The sequence below is a fragment of the Leucoraja erinacea genome, chromosome 14 (genome assembly GCF_028641065.1).
Source record: "Leucoraja erinacea ecotype New England chromosome 14, Leri_hhj_1, whole genome shotgun sequence".
NCBI classification, from domain to species: domain Eukaryota; kingdom Metazoa; phylum Chordata; class Chondrichthyes; order Rajiformes; family Rajidae; genus Leucoraja; species Leucoraja erinaceus.
This window is the reverse complement of record NC_073390.1, coordinates 8,451,801-8,469,390: the sequence shown is the minus strand read 5'-3', so window position 1 is coordinate 8,469,390 and position 17,590 is coordinate 8,451,801.

Genomic DNA, 17,590 nt, shown 5'->3' with positions numbered 1-17,590 from the left:
GCAGATGCTGGTTTAAACTGAAGTAGTTTATTTTGAAAACAACACCCATAACTGATTAAAAATCTGTTGAAGCCTAAAAGCAATTACATTTTATATCAGCAGTAAAAAATATTTCTATTTACTTAACTTCTCATAATATAGCAATGTTATCACATAAAATTTGACTACAACTTAAATACTAAAATACTAATTCAGTTCAGTTTAGTTTATTGTCATGTGTACAGAGGGACAGTGAAAAGCTTGTAGCGTGCTATCCAGTCAGCAGAAAGACAATACATGATTACAATCAATCCGTTTACAGTATGTTGGGAATAACATGATAAGGGAATAACGTTTAGTCCAAGGTAATGCCAGCAAAGTCCGATCAAGGATAGCCCGATAGGGAGAGGCAGATAGTAGTTCAGCACTGCTCTCTGGTTGTGGTAGGATGGCTCAGTTGCCTGATAATAGCTGGAAGAAACTGTCCCTGAATCTGATGGTGCGTGTTTTCACACTTCTATCATAGATTGTGATAGAAAGACATAGACTAACGTACATGACCTGTACATGGGTCCAAGAGGTGAGCGAAAGGAGAATCATAAAAAAGGAGAGAAAGAAAGAGAGAAAGTTGAAGAATTTAAGGGATAAATTCCACAACTTGTAGATTTACCTGTTGAAGGTAGGGCCCCCAGTAGTGGAGTCATTAAATGCATGTCATAAGTGAAGGTAGACAAAAATGCTGGTGAGCAGCATCTATGGAATGAAGGAATTAGGCAACGTTTCGGGTCGAGACCCTTCTTCAGACTGAGGTCATAAGTGAGACACAGGTCATAAGTGAGGTACTCAGATCACTTTGAAAAATTACAGAAATGAGGATGGTGAAACTACTCAGGGATTTGAAACCAAATTTAACGAATAGGTACTCAGTAATCAATGTAAGTCAAAGGTTTCAAAGGACTTTTATTGTCACGTGTACCAATTAAGGTACAGTGATATACGAATTACCATACAGCCATACTAAAAAAAAGCAACAAAGTACACAACTACATAAAAGTGGTTTCCCGAGTACCTGCCATTAGCGTTACGAGCCGCTAAGAGAAGTCCCGCGCTCCGACGTATCCGCTACGTACATTCTACGTGCTTCCACGAGTTTGATTTTTTTTTACTCAGGAGTGCTCTTGAACGGACTCGTACAGTGGGTCAGAGCTTTAAGCAAGAAAAATGCTACAGGTTAAGTAACAAATCAGTTAAACTAAAGTAGATCAAAAGGTATCATTTTAGGCTCGCTACCTAATTAAAAAATCTGAAGCTGGTATTTTCAGCGGAAATGTCTGACCATTGCTCTCCCTGAAGTACAGATAATTTCTCTTACAGTGCATATTTAAAGTAGGGGTCAGTACACGAAAACAAGATTGACAGATAATTACAGTCCTTAAATCTTTGGGAACTAGGGAGCATGTGTGTGTGTGTGGTCTGTGGGAGGAACACATTCAGAGCGACACAAGATAAATGTTCAGTTGATGATTTCTCAAGTTCTTGACATTTTTACGTGGAGAAAGAAAGCAATGTGCAAAGAGGAGATGTACATTATGGCTGCCCATCAGTTTCCACTGGTTGAATACCAGATGGGAAGGTGGGCAGAGCATTGGAAATTAAGAATTTAATGCCATCAATTGCAAGGTGACACATTTCAAGAAATGAAATAGAAATAGGACATTTATAGGATGTGGAAAGGCACTGAGGAAAGTTAATGAACAAAGAGACATAGGGGGTTCAAGTCCATGGTTCCTTGAAAGTGACAACACAGTTTAATAGGAAGGTGAAAGAGGTATATGGCATGCATGCCTTCATAGGTTGGGATCAAGAATATAAAAGTTGGGACATTATGCTACAACTTTACAAAATACTGATTGGCCGTACTTGGGGTATTTTGTGCAATTTGGTCAACAAACTACAGGAAGGATGTACTGCCACTGGAGAGAATGTCGAGAAGATTCACCAACATATTGGCTGGATTGGAGGACTTTAGTTATGAGGAGAGATTGGATAGGCTGTGCTTGTTTTCCATCAAGTGAAGAAGGCTGCAAAATGACCTGATGGATGTACATTAAATTATGAGAGGCATAGATAGGATTGATTTATGGAAAGATGGAGCAAGGAAACAGGCCGTTCGGCCAATTGAATCCACACTGACCATCAACCACCTGTTCTTGCCAGTTATTTGTTATCAACATTTGCATCCACTGCCTACCCATTCGGAAATATTTAGAGAGGTCAATTACCCTACAAAGCCACACATCTTTGGGATGTAGGAGGAAACTGGAGCATCCAAAGGAAACCCACTTGATCACAGGGAAAACGTTTGAACTCCATATGGTCAAACTATTTCCTATAGTAGGGGTATCAAAAACAAGATGCTTAAGGTTGGGCTGAAAGATGGCAGGTGGAGTTTAATGCTGATAAGTGTGAGGTGCTACATCTTGGCAGGACAACTCAAAATAGGACGTACATGGTAAATGGTAGCGAATTGAGGAATGCAGTTGAACAGAGGGATCTAGGAATAACTGTGCATAGTTCCCTGAAGGTGGAATCTCATGTAGATAGGGTGGTAAAGAAAGCTTTTGGTATGCTAGCCTTTATAAATCAGAGCATTGAGTATAGAAGTTGGGATGTAATGTTAAAATTGTGCAAGGCATTGGTGAGACCAATTCTGGTGTATGGTGTACAATTTTGGTTGCCCAATTATAGGAAAGATGTCAACAAAATAGAGAGAGTACAGAGGAGATTTACTAGAATGTTGCCTGGGTTTCAGCAACTAAGTTACAAAGAAAGGTTGAATAAGTTAGGTCTTTATTCTCTGGAGCGCAGAAGGTTAAGGGGGGACTTGATAGAGGTCTTTAAAATGATGAGAGGGATAGACAGAGTTGATGTGGACAAGCTTTTCCCATTGAGAGTAGGGAAGATTCAAACAAGAGGACATGACTTCAGAATTAAGGGACAGAAATTTAGGGGTAACATGAGGGGGATCTTCTTTATTCAGAGAGTGGTAGCTGTGTGGAATGAGCTTCCAGTGGAAGTGGTGGAGGCAAGTTTGATTTTATCATTTAAAAATAAAGTGGATAGGTATATGGATGGGAAAGGAATGGAGTGTTATGGTCTGAGTGCAGGTAGATGGGACTAGGGGAAAATAATTGTTCGGCACGGACTTGTAGGGCCGAGATGGCCTGTTTCCGTGCTGTAATTGTTATATGGTTGAATCTGAAAGGAAAGAATCTTAAAATAAATTTGAGTGGTTTGTTTTTACAGAGAGTGTTTGATAACTGGAATATGTTGCCAGAGGAAGTGGTGGAATCAAATACAATTACTACATTTAAGAGGCACTTAGGTGAAGGATAGTTGGATATGGTCCTAATGCAGACAAACTGATATGATGAGCATGAATTGACATGGAAGTGGTGGGCTAAAGGGTCAGTTTCTGTGCTGTCCAACTCTATGACAAATACAATTATATTTCTGATAAAATAAAAATTGCTGAAAATATTATTAACCTTGCTGTACAGTCTCTGAGCTTATTCTATTCTACTATATTTCAGAAGTAACGCTACCTTATACAATTCCAGTCAATGTTTCACATGGTGCTGAACATTTGAATTCATCTGAAACCTCTGTTCTTTTACTTCAACCATATACGATACGATGAGATAGAACTTTATTTACCACAGGAGGGAAATTGGTCTGCCAACAGTCATAAAACACGACAAGATACATGAATTTAAAGTGAAGAGTGGAAAGTCTGGGATTGGGGATGTGCAAAGATTGGGGAGGGGTGAGGAGGGGAGGGGGCGAGGGGGAAGGTGAGTCAGTCTACCCCACGATAGGGGGAGGGGTTGTACAGTTTGATAGCCACAGGGAAAAAGGATCTCCTGTGGCGTTCTGTGCTGCATCTTGGTGGAACCACTGTTGCTGAAGGTACTCCTCAGGTTGACCAGTGTGTCATGGAGGGGTTGAGCTGTATTGTCCAAGATGCTCTGCAGTTTGAGGCGCATCCTCCCCCCCAAGACCACCTCCAATGAATCCAACTCCACCCCGAGGATGGAGACAGCCTTCCTGATGAGCTTGTTAATTCTGTTGACGTCCGTGGCCTTCGCCCTGCTGCCCCAGCACACAACAGCGAAGAAGAAGGTGGCACTGGCCACCACCGATTGATAGGACTTCTGCAGCATCCTACTTCAGACGTTGAAAGAGCAGCTTCCTCAAATAGCACAGACGGCTCTGTCCCTTCTTATACAGCACCTCAGCATTAAACATATTCTGTTTCCCATTTAACCGTCATCTCTCAGTATTCTGTGTGCCTTTGCTCCATTCCTTTTGAAATCTTATCTGAATTTTTTCCAATTCTATTAAAGATTTTTTAATCACAGCTTCACATGGGGGGCTGGTCCCCCAACGCAATATTCCACCTCTCCACCAATTCCAATATACACACACACACAGACACACAGACACACACACATACACACACACACACTCACAATCACACCCTCCACCTCACACACACACACACTCACACACATACACTCACTCACAGCCACACACACTCACAAACACACATACACTCCCACACACACACAAACTCACAGACACATACACTCACACACATACATACAGCCACACTCACACTCACACTCACACATACACTCACACACACACTCACTCACTCACACACTCACACACAGGCTCATACACTCACACATACACACACTCAAACACTCACACACCCACTCACACATTCACACACTCACACATACTCTCACACACACACTCACTCACACACACTCACACACAGGCTCATACACTCACACACACACACACTCAAACACTCACACACCCACTCACACACATTCACACACTCACACACATACACTCACACACACATGCACTTACACACACACAAACTCACACACACATACACTCACACACACTCACACACACACACTCACAAGCACGCACACTCACACACACACAAAACTCACACACACATACACTCAGACACACTCACACACCCATTCACACACTCACTCACACACACACACACACACACACACACACACACACAAACTCACACACACATACACTCACACACACACACATACACACACTCACACACACACATACACTCACACACACTCACACACATACCCAGACTCACACACACATACAATCACACGCACACGTACACTAACACACACACTCACACACACACAAACACGCACATACACTCACACACAAACACACTCACACACTCACATACACACTCACACATACACTCATGCTCACATACACACTCATACTCACACACACACACTCACACACACATACATTCACACACACATATACACTTACACACAGCCTCACACACACATATACGTACATACACACGCACACACTCACATACACATTCACGCTCACATACACACTCATGCTCACACACACACATACTCACACACACATACACACACACACAGACTCACACACACTCACACACAGACTCACACATACACTCACACACACACATAAACACTCATGCTCACATACACACTCATACTCACACTCACACAGACTCACACACACTCACACACACACAGACACACACACACTCACACACACACACATACACTCACACACACACACACACACACACTCACACACACACACACATACACTCACACACACATACAAACTCACACACACATACACTCACACACACACATACACTCACACACACACACACACACACACGCATACACACTCACGCACACATATATACTCATACTGATGAAAGGAGTGGAGAGTGGAGATGGGAGATGGGAAGTGGTGGGATCCCATTGGTGCTGGCGAAAATATCTGAAAATTATGTTGTTTGCGACGGTTGATGGGGTGAAAGGTGAGGACTAGGGGGACGCTGTCTCTGTTGCGACTGGGGAGAGGAAGAGCAAGAGTGGAGCTGTGTGGTGCCAAAGGAGCCACATGTGAGGGCCTTTATCATAGAAGAGGAGAATCCCCATTCCCTAAAGAATGAGGACATCTCGGATATCCTGGTATGGAACTCCTCATCTTGGGCGCTGATGCGGCGTTGATGGAGTGATTGAGAGTAGGGGATAGTGTCCTTGCTGAAGATAGGGTGGGAAGAAGTGTAGTGTAGATTGTTGTGGGAGTCAGTAGGTAGATGCCAATCGATAGTCTATCTCCTGTGATGGAGACGGTGAGATCAAGAAAGGGGCGGGAGGTATCGGAGATTCCAAATGAATTTGAGTGCAGGTTGGAAATTGGTAGTGAAGTTAATGAAGTCCATTAGTTCTGTATTGGTGCAGGAGGTAGCCCCGATGGAGTCGCCAATGTAGAGGATATAGAGTTTGGGGATAGGGCTGGTGAACGCATGGAACAGGGATTGTTCGACGTACCCTATAGGGGAAGGTATAGCTAGGGTTCATGCGAGTGCCCATGGGTACACCTTGATTTGGAGTAAGGGGGAGGAGTCGAAGGAAAAGTTGTTGAGAGTGAGGACCAGCTCCGCTAGGTGGAGGAGAGTGTTTGCAGAGTGAAGTTAGGTGGTTCGGTGATCGAGGAAGAAACAGAGGGCTTTGAGGCTCTCCTAGTGGGGGTGGAGATGGAGAGTGACTGAAGTCCAAAGTAAAGATGAGGGAGTGGGGGCTCAGAAAGCGGAAGTCATTAAAGAGACGAAGGGCGTGTGAGGTATCTTGGAGATAGGTCGGGAGGGCTGGACCAGGGGGGACCAGTACATGGAAATTATTTCAGTGGGGCAGGAGCCAGCAGTAACAATGGGTCTGCCAGAGCAATTGTGTTCATAGATTGTGGGGAGAAGGTAAAACCCAGCCATACAGGGCTGGAGAGACGATTTCATGATACAGGAATAGGTTTTGATATTGATTGAGTTTTTGTCCACTAATTCGTAAATAGAGCACAACTGCTGAATTTCTTTTTAATTAGGTTAATACTGTCTCTACCTTCACCAACACATGATAAAAGAGGGTCAATTTGACACTGGCATCCACAAAAGTAACCTTCTACATCAATACAAAGTTCTAGTGAAACGTCTCACAAATGTTGAGTATTACCAGCATTTTCTGTTTTCAATGCTAGATGTACTTGCATGTTTGTAGTTGCAAAGCTAAATGCATGGATAATTAGATTTAAGCCACAGCTTTCCAGTGAATAATCCAGTACACTGTAAATACGTCAAACTGGCTTGTTACATAGCTACCCAGCCAAAATATGAATAAACAGGATCTGATTTCTTATGTGATTTCTTCGCGACGACTGATTGAAACTAATTCAGGTTGAACTGCAAAACTTCTGGCTTTTCTATCTTTGGGATTGGATTGGTCTTTTAGATATTTCTGCACTTCTGATTTTATTTCAAACTTCTACCAATTCCACTCTTTTGTTCTTATGTCAAACATAAGCATTGACTTTTTGGAGATTAAGGTCACGTGGGCTGTGGCACCAAGGTGATGTCTTCACCTTGGAGTCAGAGCCTGTTTTCTTTCCAACAGTCAATGTCTGCACAAACAAAGCTTTCAGATTACATTCAGAACATTCCATGCAATATTTATCTACTGCTTGGGGACATTGAACAGTATCAACTGCTAATAAGCTAAAAACGTTTAGGGCTTTTACTGTTCAAAATATGCTCTAGTTACATCCTTGCTTCATGTTACTGACAAGCAGTCAGTAGAAGGCAGATGCAGTAACCAGAAGAAGGTTCTCCCTCCATTTTACATGGTTATCCACTGGAGAATTATTTCATTGTTTCTCATCCTTTTATAGTGATGTAGTCAGAGCAAACATGGTTTTCTTTCAACAACAAGGTCAATGTTGAGGTCATACCAGCATTTAAAATTTCAAACCAAAGCTTAAATTAGACCCTTCACAAATGCAGTCAGAAAATTAACATCCAGTGTTGCTATCCTCAGCCATTCTTATTTATCTCACTGCTTGGTCAAACAGCGAGTTTGCATATCATACTCTCATTCTTTCTTATTAGGCCGATGCTGGAATATCTCCATCAAAATCTCATTTTCCTGCTTCCATATTACTATTTTCATACTTGGAAGGATCTATCATTGGATCCCATATTATACCATTGGATCCCATTTTATACATGCTGACCTTCGCTGTGAGTTGCTGATAAAATGGATCACATTTCTGCATGTGCATTATCACGACCCATCTTCTCTCCACTGGCCCTTATGGTTCTACCATTGACTTACATAGCAACATTTTTTTTGTATGCAGTTCAATACAAATCTTACTGTACATAGGTAAATTATACTTAAGTACAAGAGTACAAGAGTACAATGGTAGATTACACAGTTATTTTACACTGAGGCAGTATGCAAGAGTTGCCACATTTTTTGCGCCGCCATTTACCCTGCGTGTTCAGAATTGTTAAAAAATGGTGGAGTCTGAACTTGACCATAAAGGGCCATTGTCCTGATGGTGGTACATTCCCTTCCCAAAATTGGTTTCAGGCTGAAGGTTATATAGTTGCCCTGAAGGTAAATTATTGGAATCAAATTTGAGCAGCAATATACAGTTTCATTTAGAAAGTTACAGATTTATTACGGGCAAAAAACAGCGTTTTACTAAGGGAAGATAGTATCCGGTAAGATGATTGAATTTTTCATTGAACAGTTCGTTTCACATTGTCCACAAGGTATTTATAAGACTTTTGACTAGATCGCACAAGGCAGGCTGGTCCAAAGAAATATGGGATCCAAAAGAAACTGACAAAAAATTGGATCCAACATTGTCTCAGTAGCAGGAAACAAAACATTATGGTTGATGACTAATTATATAACTGGATTATTGCCAATGAAGTTATATCTGGCTCAGTACTTTATACCTAGCATTTATAATTCATATAAATTATATTAATATCTATATTACTAAATCTCTGTTCTTGACCACTTTTGGCCTTCTGTGCTGCGATTTACGAGAGAATGCCGCCATCTACGGCCGTCATTTTTGGCCACCTCGCTCAGAGCCCCCCTCCACCGCACGTGTGCCGAGGATCTTTCCCGTCGATGCAAAATGACAGAGATATTAATGTTTTTACAAAATTCCCCATTCTCTCTGCTGCCCCTGCTGGAGGGAGGGGGAGGGACTATAAAACCTGGAAGTGGTGTGCCTCAATCAGTCTCTGAAAGTGGTGTGCCTCAATCACTCTGTAAGTGGTGTGCAATCAGAGCTCTGAATTAACAAATGTGGTTCCTGTATGGTTAGCACAAAGCACTGCCTGCAAATGGTTGTTTGGTTAGAAAAAAGTAAAAGGCACCCTATCCTCAGCCCATCTCTATGGCTTTTGACATGATTCCTCCTCTCATCCTCTCAGCACAACCCCTCTCTCTCCCCCTCTCTCCTCTCCTCTCCTCCCCCCCTCTCCTCCCTCCCCACCTCTCTCTCTCTCCCCTCCTCCTCCCTCCCCCTCTCTCCCCCTCCCTCTCCCCCTCCCCTCTCTCCCCTCCCCCTCTCCCCCCCTCTCCTCTCCCCTCTCCCCCCCCCCCTCCTCCCCTCCCCCCCCCCCCCCTCCTCTCCCCTCTCTCCCCCCCCCCCCCCCCCCCCCCCTCCCCCTCCCCCCCCCCCCCCCCTCCTCCCCCCCCTCCTCTCCTCCACTCCCCCCTCTCCCCCTCCCCCACCCCCCTCTCCTCCCTCCTCCCCCCCCCCCCCTCTCCTCTCACACCCCCTCCCCTCTCTCCCTCCACCCTCCCCTCCCCCTCTCCCCACCTCTCCCCCTCACCCTCCCTCTCTCTCTCCCCCTCTCTCTCTCTCCCCTTCTCTCCTGTCCCACCCTCTCTCTCCCCTCTCATCCCCCACCCCCCCCCTTTCAACCTGTCCCCTAACCCCCTCCCTCCCCTCCTCCCCCTCCTCACCCCCCCCCTCACACCTCCACCCCCCTATCCCCCTCTCTGCCCCTCTCTGTGTCTCTGTCTCTCTCTCTCTGTCTCTGCCCCTTCTCTCTCTGCCCTCCTCTCTACCCCCTCCCACCCCCCCCCCCCCCCCCCCCCCCACCCCCGCTCTAGATGTGACTGCGAGTTGGGGGTTGGGGGCTATGCGTCAGTAGATAGGGTGGTTATGGGGTAAAAGGAGCAAATTAATAATATTAATATAATATCAAGGGGGTAATTACCGTGAGTGCGGGGGAGAGGGGAGGGGGGTGCATGCCGCCTCCCCCCCCCCCAACAACCGCACGTTGGGGGAACAGACCCAACGGGTCTGCACTTGGTCTAGTAATTTAATATAACCAGGGGACATGATGAGAAAAATTCCAGATGACATATAAATGGACATATTTTCAGTCAAATGGCTGGAATGTGAATTTAACCTGGAGAAACGCGAGGTAATAAATTTAAGGATGTGTGGTCTCACTCAGGGAGTGGAGGAGTCCAGTGATGAAAAGCTCATATCGGAATGGGAAGTGGGCTAAAATGTTTAGCACCCAGGAACTCCAGCACGACCTGGCTGGCAGAGCGCAAGTGTTTGGCCAAACGGTCACCAAGTACAGTATGTTGTCAGGACTGGAAAATTGGAGTAGTTTGGACGTGTAGACCAAACTTCTATGGGACAGAAGAAGCTGAAGGGAAGTTTAATTGTGGTGAGAAAACTTAGTATATGAAGAAAATATTTTTACCTGGAGTCTGGAATTGATTTTGTGAAAGGATGGTATGGAGGCCAGAAAGCACATGGCTTGTATGGTGCACACATTGGTGCAATTCTTTTCAGCTGTAAACATGGAGTTTCTGATGACATAGTCCAAAACCAGGAAGGGCAAGAGAGAAACGGCAATCTTTTCAACTCTGAAAGTGAAGGACATATCATTGAAAGACATTTTGATAAGATTGGAAGAGTATTAAATCTTTAGTCATTGAAGACTGAAGTATTATCATTTTTTAACAAAGAATCAGTTCCAAATTGAAGGCATGTGAGGACATGTGAATTTATTTTAACGCTCAAATAACTTTAGAAACATTGTCACGATGGAAATAGCCAAGATAAACCTATTTCATTTGCACCAAGGAAGTATTCACTTTCATGAGTTCACACACATCATTCTTCTAAATGGAATATGTCCTGTCTGTGACTGTTCTTTTCTACAATCCAAAGTTAGAATCATCTCAGCCCATGTAATCTGACAAAGGTGGGCCCGATATTTTCTACATCTGATTCCGATTTAATCCAACAAGAAGAATCCAGGGAACTCTGAAAGTAAGAGCATTAAAACAGCTTCAAGTGCAGACTCTAGAATCGATTTAAAATCATTAGGGAAATGTGGTGTACAAGGAGCTAAGCAAGATTGAGTCATAGAAAAGGAAAGCTCGATGAGAGGATACAAAGTGAAAATCAGCTTTTTAAAAAGGTTGATAATAATTCTTTAAAAGATAAAATTGATGTTGAGAAATCAATGCCTAGAAACTGGAATGCACTCATTTTTTGGTGTATCGAATCAAGAAGTGCGCAAATAATCATGAAAATGGTCAAATTTACCTTTAAAAATTATTAACATGATTTGCACCCTTTTTCCTTTTTATGCTTTACAGCAAAATCTACAACATTTAAATCACAGGTATAAGAAATTGATGTACACTTAACATTAAATTACCATGAGTAGAAACATTATAACTTGCTCATAAACTAATTACTCATAACTATCAAAATGTAGAAACAGAAAAATCACCATATCTATCTTTTTAAATTATTTACTATTTAAAACTTCAAGTGGTTAGGAGTCGGGATTGAATGGTCAGCATCTCTTAAAATATGTGTAAGGTGTGGCTGCCAGTTGTATTCAACTCTGCACTTCACATTCTTATAAATGTTCAACTTACCTTGAGGCATGTGGTTCCTACATATCGATCATATATCTAGTGTGGAACATGCTGCATTCAATAAGACTAATCTGTTGTTGATTTACTCATTCAATATTACATAGCAGATTAAGCATTTGAACACTTTTTGATGAACATTTTGCCAAAGCTCATTATTTTCCTGCTGTTTGAGGCATATTCATAAAAAATACCCCCATTTTTTTCCAGTCAGTCTCTTTTTGCTGAGGCCAATACAAACAAGTCTATTCATCTGTCAAAATGAATGCACCTACTCTGCTGGAGTCTGTTGATGTTTCCCCAACATTAACTAGTCGGTAAATATCTTGCATAAAATGAAGTCTCACAGTTTGGCTGCAACTACAAAATTTGGGGAGGATATTGATATAAGGTCAGCAAACAGAGAAAAGGAGTAAACAAGCCTTTTTTTTTCCAGAGTTGCAGGTAATGAGAAGTCACAGGGCAGAGAAAATGTCCTATGTTCTCAGCTATTCTCAATTTATGATGATCACTGAGATAAAAAGAACCAAACTGCTTCGTTTTTCCGATGTTTTTTGTTTTTTGTGTTTTTAAATGTTTTACATGGATAAATCTAGCCTGATGAGCAAGTCCCAACATCACACACAGGCCAAGTAGCTCAATATAGTGATAACCACGCCTATTAAGCCATTGAGATTCATCCTGTCAGGCACTTCCTTTGTTCTCCACCTTCCCTCCCACTGAAAACCTACTTGCAACTCACTCTTTTCCCATCTCCGACAAAAGGTCACAGTTCCAAAACATGGTTTCTTTTTCCACAGATGCTGCTTGGTTTGTTGAGTTTTTCCAGCATTTTCTATTTTGTCACATTCCTGGTTCAAAACCGGGTGATAAAGTAAGCTGGGCAAGGTTTGCAGAGATATAAAGGTTTGCAGAGATACAAGGAAGTACCAGATGAAACATGTGAAATATGTCAGAGATCATATGTTTAGCAAGCTGGTCAGGCCACAGGTACAGAGAGAAATTAGAAAGTTGACCAGGAAGGCAGGAAGGGGAGCAAGTGAGAGAGGTTACTAAGGAACTATAGGAGATGGATATTTAAATTAATGTTAAATTAATATTTCAAAGTTATATTTATCGTGGACAAAGATATGGATGCTGGGGCTCTTGGGTAAGTTAATAGTGATGTCTTGAAGAGAATCTGCATTACAGGAGAGGAGGTGCTGGAGGTTTACAATGCTTAAAGTTGGATAAATCCCTGAGAACTGCTCACGTATATCCTTTGACATTGTGGCAAGCTGGGGAAGAAACTGCAAGGCCTCTGGCAGAGGTATTTGTATCATCAGCAGTCAAAGGAAAGGTTTCATAAGACTGGAGTCATAACATGGGCTTATGTTGTGCCCCTATTTAAGAAAGGCTGCAAGGAAAAGACTGGGAACTGCAACTCTGTGAGTCTGACTGGTGGTGGGAAAGTTAATGGTGGGGATTCTGAGAGTCAGGATATACAGTTTTAGTTATAAGGAGTGGCTGTAAAGATTAACTTGGTCACTGCAGAAAACTTCCCTGCTGTTCTTCAAAATGTTCTCAGCTAAAGTAGCAATGTCAGGATGGATATAACTAAAAGGCATCAGCACTTACATTATCTCCTCAGCACATTTTAAGTAAACACAGAAAATTCGCGAAGATCAGCATAAAAATACAATTTCACGTTAAACCAAAGTTCAAAACATTCAGTGCTACTGTTTTGACCCTTTTGAAGGGACTGATGGAGCCATGATTAAACATTTCATCCATAAGACAACAAAGTGAGGGTCTCCACCAGTGCAAGCCTAAATTGCTGTGTACAAATCTCTGGAATGGGCCTTGAGCACTAAATTCCTAGTTTGAAGATTAGCATGTGCTTCCGTCTTAGGCAGTTTGCCTAATTTTGTGAATTCTAACATGATTAATGAGACCAATACGGGAACCTTGATTTTTTCTATGTAGTACAGGCGAGCATGTAAGTTACAAAGTGGTATTTACATTGGGTCTCTGTGTGTTCCAACTCATCAACTTAATGTCTCTCGTGGCATACTGAATGTTCCTTTATGCAGATTCACAGGAATTCACAGGAATCAGCAGGCATATGCATTTTTTTTCAAGGAAACTTTGAAACCGACCCTGAATCTTTTCCTCTGTCTGCCTCATAATCTCTTGCTATGACGGAGGTAGGAATAATATCTCAGAGTCTGATGTCAGACAAACAAATGATGTGTCTTCCTAGGGGAGCCAAATATCTGTAATTAGTGCCTCGATGTTGTGGATGTGTAGCTTGGAGAGTACAAGGTATTGATTTACAGTGGATTTGGAGGATTTTGCAGAAACAGCATTGGTAGCATTTTTCCAATACATTGAGTTACTGCAGTAGGTAATACAGATCTCAGAAGATGAGTGGTGATCTTATTGAGGTGTTCAAAGTCATGAGAGAAGTAGATCAGGTAGACGCACAGAGTCTCTTGCCCAGAGTAGGATAATCGAGAATCAGAGGACATAGGTTCAAGGTGTGGGGGGAAAGATTTAATAGGAACCTGAGGGGTAACCTTTTCACACAAAGTCTTCTTGCGAATGAAACATAAATAAACCAAAGGAATAGTTAGATCTCCTAAGTCGGGTGTTGAGCAGCCCGTGTGGTAGGTGTATGGAATGAGCTGCCGGAGGAGGTAGTTGAGGCAGGTACTTTCACAACCTTTAAAACATTTAGACAGGTACATGGATAGGCCAAGTTTAGAGGGATATGGGCCCAATGCAGCCAGGTGCGACTAGTGTAGATGGGACATGTTGGCCAGTGTGGGCAAGTGGGCCGAAGGGCCTGTTTCCACCCTGTAAAACTTTATGACAAAGATTATTGGAGTAGATGAATTTCTGTTGCCTGGTGGGCCATGGGATTTTGTGCCAGGTTTGAGCTTTTGATGATCAATTATATTCTGCTTTACCTGGTGGAATGCTGTGTGATGAATTGACAGTGGTGGTAAAATTAATCATTGGCACCAAGAGGTGGGACCTAGGCATGGGAAGTGGCCCATGGCTTTCCATGGTCTCATTAACAACAAATTGAGACTGCTACCAACCGAGCCTCAGCTGACATTGATGTCTAATTTCACAAAACGTAAATGACCATCCTCTGGTTTAACCATGTTTCTGATGGTCCCATCATATCATGCTTCACCTGTGTTGCAAGGGTCTCAAGTGTAGCTTTTTTTCCCCATTGTTCTTAGCATTCAAATAAACTTAGATGGATTCCTTTAATATTTGTTAGGATCTGCTTTTCTATTAGTGTATCACCAAACTTCTGAATTCTCTGGGGTGAAACCCTCTCCAAGACAGACGTGAAGCTCACCGTTTGACCTGTTTTTACAAAATGTTAAATGGTCAGCTCGACATAGATTACAAGACTTACACCAAACCCAAACCAATTAGGAGCAGACAAGGGCATTCAATCCAATTTGTGATCCCAGCTACAAAGGCAGATTTATACAGCAATTTGTTCTTCCCCCACACAATTAAAGCATGGAATAATCTCCACCCAACTATAGTTACCCAACCAGATGCAACTAAATTTAAAGTAGCTCTTTCTTCCCAATAACCCTTTCTGGCTTAAGCCCTCCCTTCACCACCTCCAGTTTAAATTCCATTTGGAATATTTTTGGAGGACCAAGAAACCAAGAAGAACCAAGAACCTGGAACACTACACCCATTCCCACCTATTGAGCATATTACACCTTCAAATAATTATTGTACAAGAAGCACAATCCATCCCTAAACACTGAAAATTGATGCAGTTTATGTTTCTTGTATTCCCATTAAACATCCATAAACTGAGTTGGATAATCAGCCATGATCATATTGAATGGCGGTGCAGGCTTGAAGGGCCGAATGGCGTACTCCTGCACCTATTTTCTATGTTTCTATGTTTCTATAAACCTGATGATCATAAATATAAAATGGAAATGTTCAGTTGTTTAAGCAGAATTGTGGAGTGAGAAACAGAGTTAAAAAGTTTCAAGTTGGTGACATCTTGGAATTTTGTGAGTATACTTGGAGTATTATGTGTGGTCCCAGTTGCCACACTATGGTAACTGGCATAGACTACGGATACACTGGAGAGAGTGCAGAAGAGATTCACCAGAATGTTGCCTGGATTGAAAGACTTTAGTTATGAGTTGGGGTTGGATAGGCTGGGCTTGTTTTCTCTGAAGTTAAGGCCAAGGGTTTGAGATATATAAAATTATAAGGGGAATAGATAAGTAGGTGGTCATAGTCTTTATTCTATGGTAGAGGTATCAAATTGTGAGTTTACAAGTTTAAAGTGAGAAGAAGGAGTTTAAACGGGATTTGAGGGGAAATTCTTTACACGGCTAGTGGTTGATAAGCCTAATGTCTGTGGTAGGAATGTTACCGGGGAGAATTGTGAGGGATAAGATATACATGCATTTGGAAATACAAGGATTGATTAGGGATAGTCAGCTGGGGTTTGTGCATGGGAGACCTCATGAATCTGATATAGTTCTTTGAAGAAGTAACCAACGAGGATGAGGAGAGCGGGACCATAAGCATAATCTGTATGGACTTCACCAACATTTTTGAGAAGCTTTTCACTGTACCTTGGTATACGTGACAAAACAAACTAAACAAAATTGGAAGGGTAGATCACACGGGTCACAGGGAGAGCTAACTAATTGGATGCATAATTGACTTCATGATAGGATGCAGAGGGTGGTGGTGAAAGGCTGTTTTCAGACTGGAGACCTGTGACTAGAGGCGTGCCTCAGGGTTTGGTGCTGGGCCTGTAGGTGTTTGACATGTATATTAAGGATTTGGATGAGAATGTACAAAGCTTTAGAACATTTGCAGATGACCCTAAAATAGATTGTAACATAGATAGTGAAGATTGGTTACCAAGAACTTCAGCTGCCCAACAGGGCCGTTAAATGGCAATTGGAGTTTAATGCAGATAGGTAGAAGGTGTTGCGTCTTGGGAAGTCAAACCAGAGCAGGACCTTCACAGGGAATGGTAGAGCTCTGGGGAATGTTGTTGAACATAAGTATTAGAGGAGTACATAGATCCCTGAAAGTGACAGTACAGGTGGTGGTGACGAAGGGTTTTGGCTCACTGGGCTTCATCATTCAGGGATTTGAGTATAGAAATTGGGACCTTATGTTACAGTTGTACAAGACGTTGGTGAGGCTGAACTTGTAGTACTATGTTCAGTTTTTGGTCACCCTGCTATTGGAAAAATATCATTAAGCTGAAAAGACTGCAGTGAAGATTTAAGAGGATGTTGCCAAGACTTGAGGGCCTGACATAAAGGGAGAGTTTGGCAGGCTGTTTTTTTTCCCTTGGAGTGTAGGAGGCATATGGGTAATGTTAGAGATGTGTAAAATCATGAGGGGGATAGAAGGATTAAATGCCCAGAGGCTTTTTCCCAGGGTTGGGAAATTAGGAATGAGAGGACAGGTTTAAAGTGAAAGGGAAAAGATTTAATAGGAGTCTGAGGGGTAACTATTTCACAGATGGTGCTGGGCATATGGAACAAGCTGCCAGATGAAGTAGTTGAGCCAGGTACAATAACAACATGTAAAATATATTTGGACAAGTATATGGAGCGGAAAGGTTTAGAAGGATATGCACTAAACATGGGCAAATGGGACCAGTTCAGATGGGGCACCTTATGAATCAGAAAGAATCACTG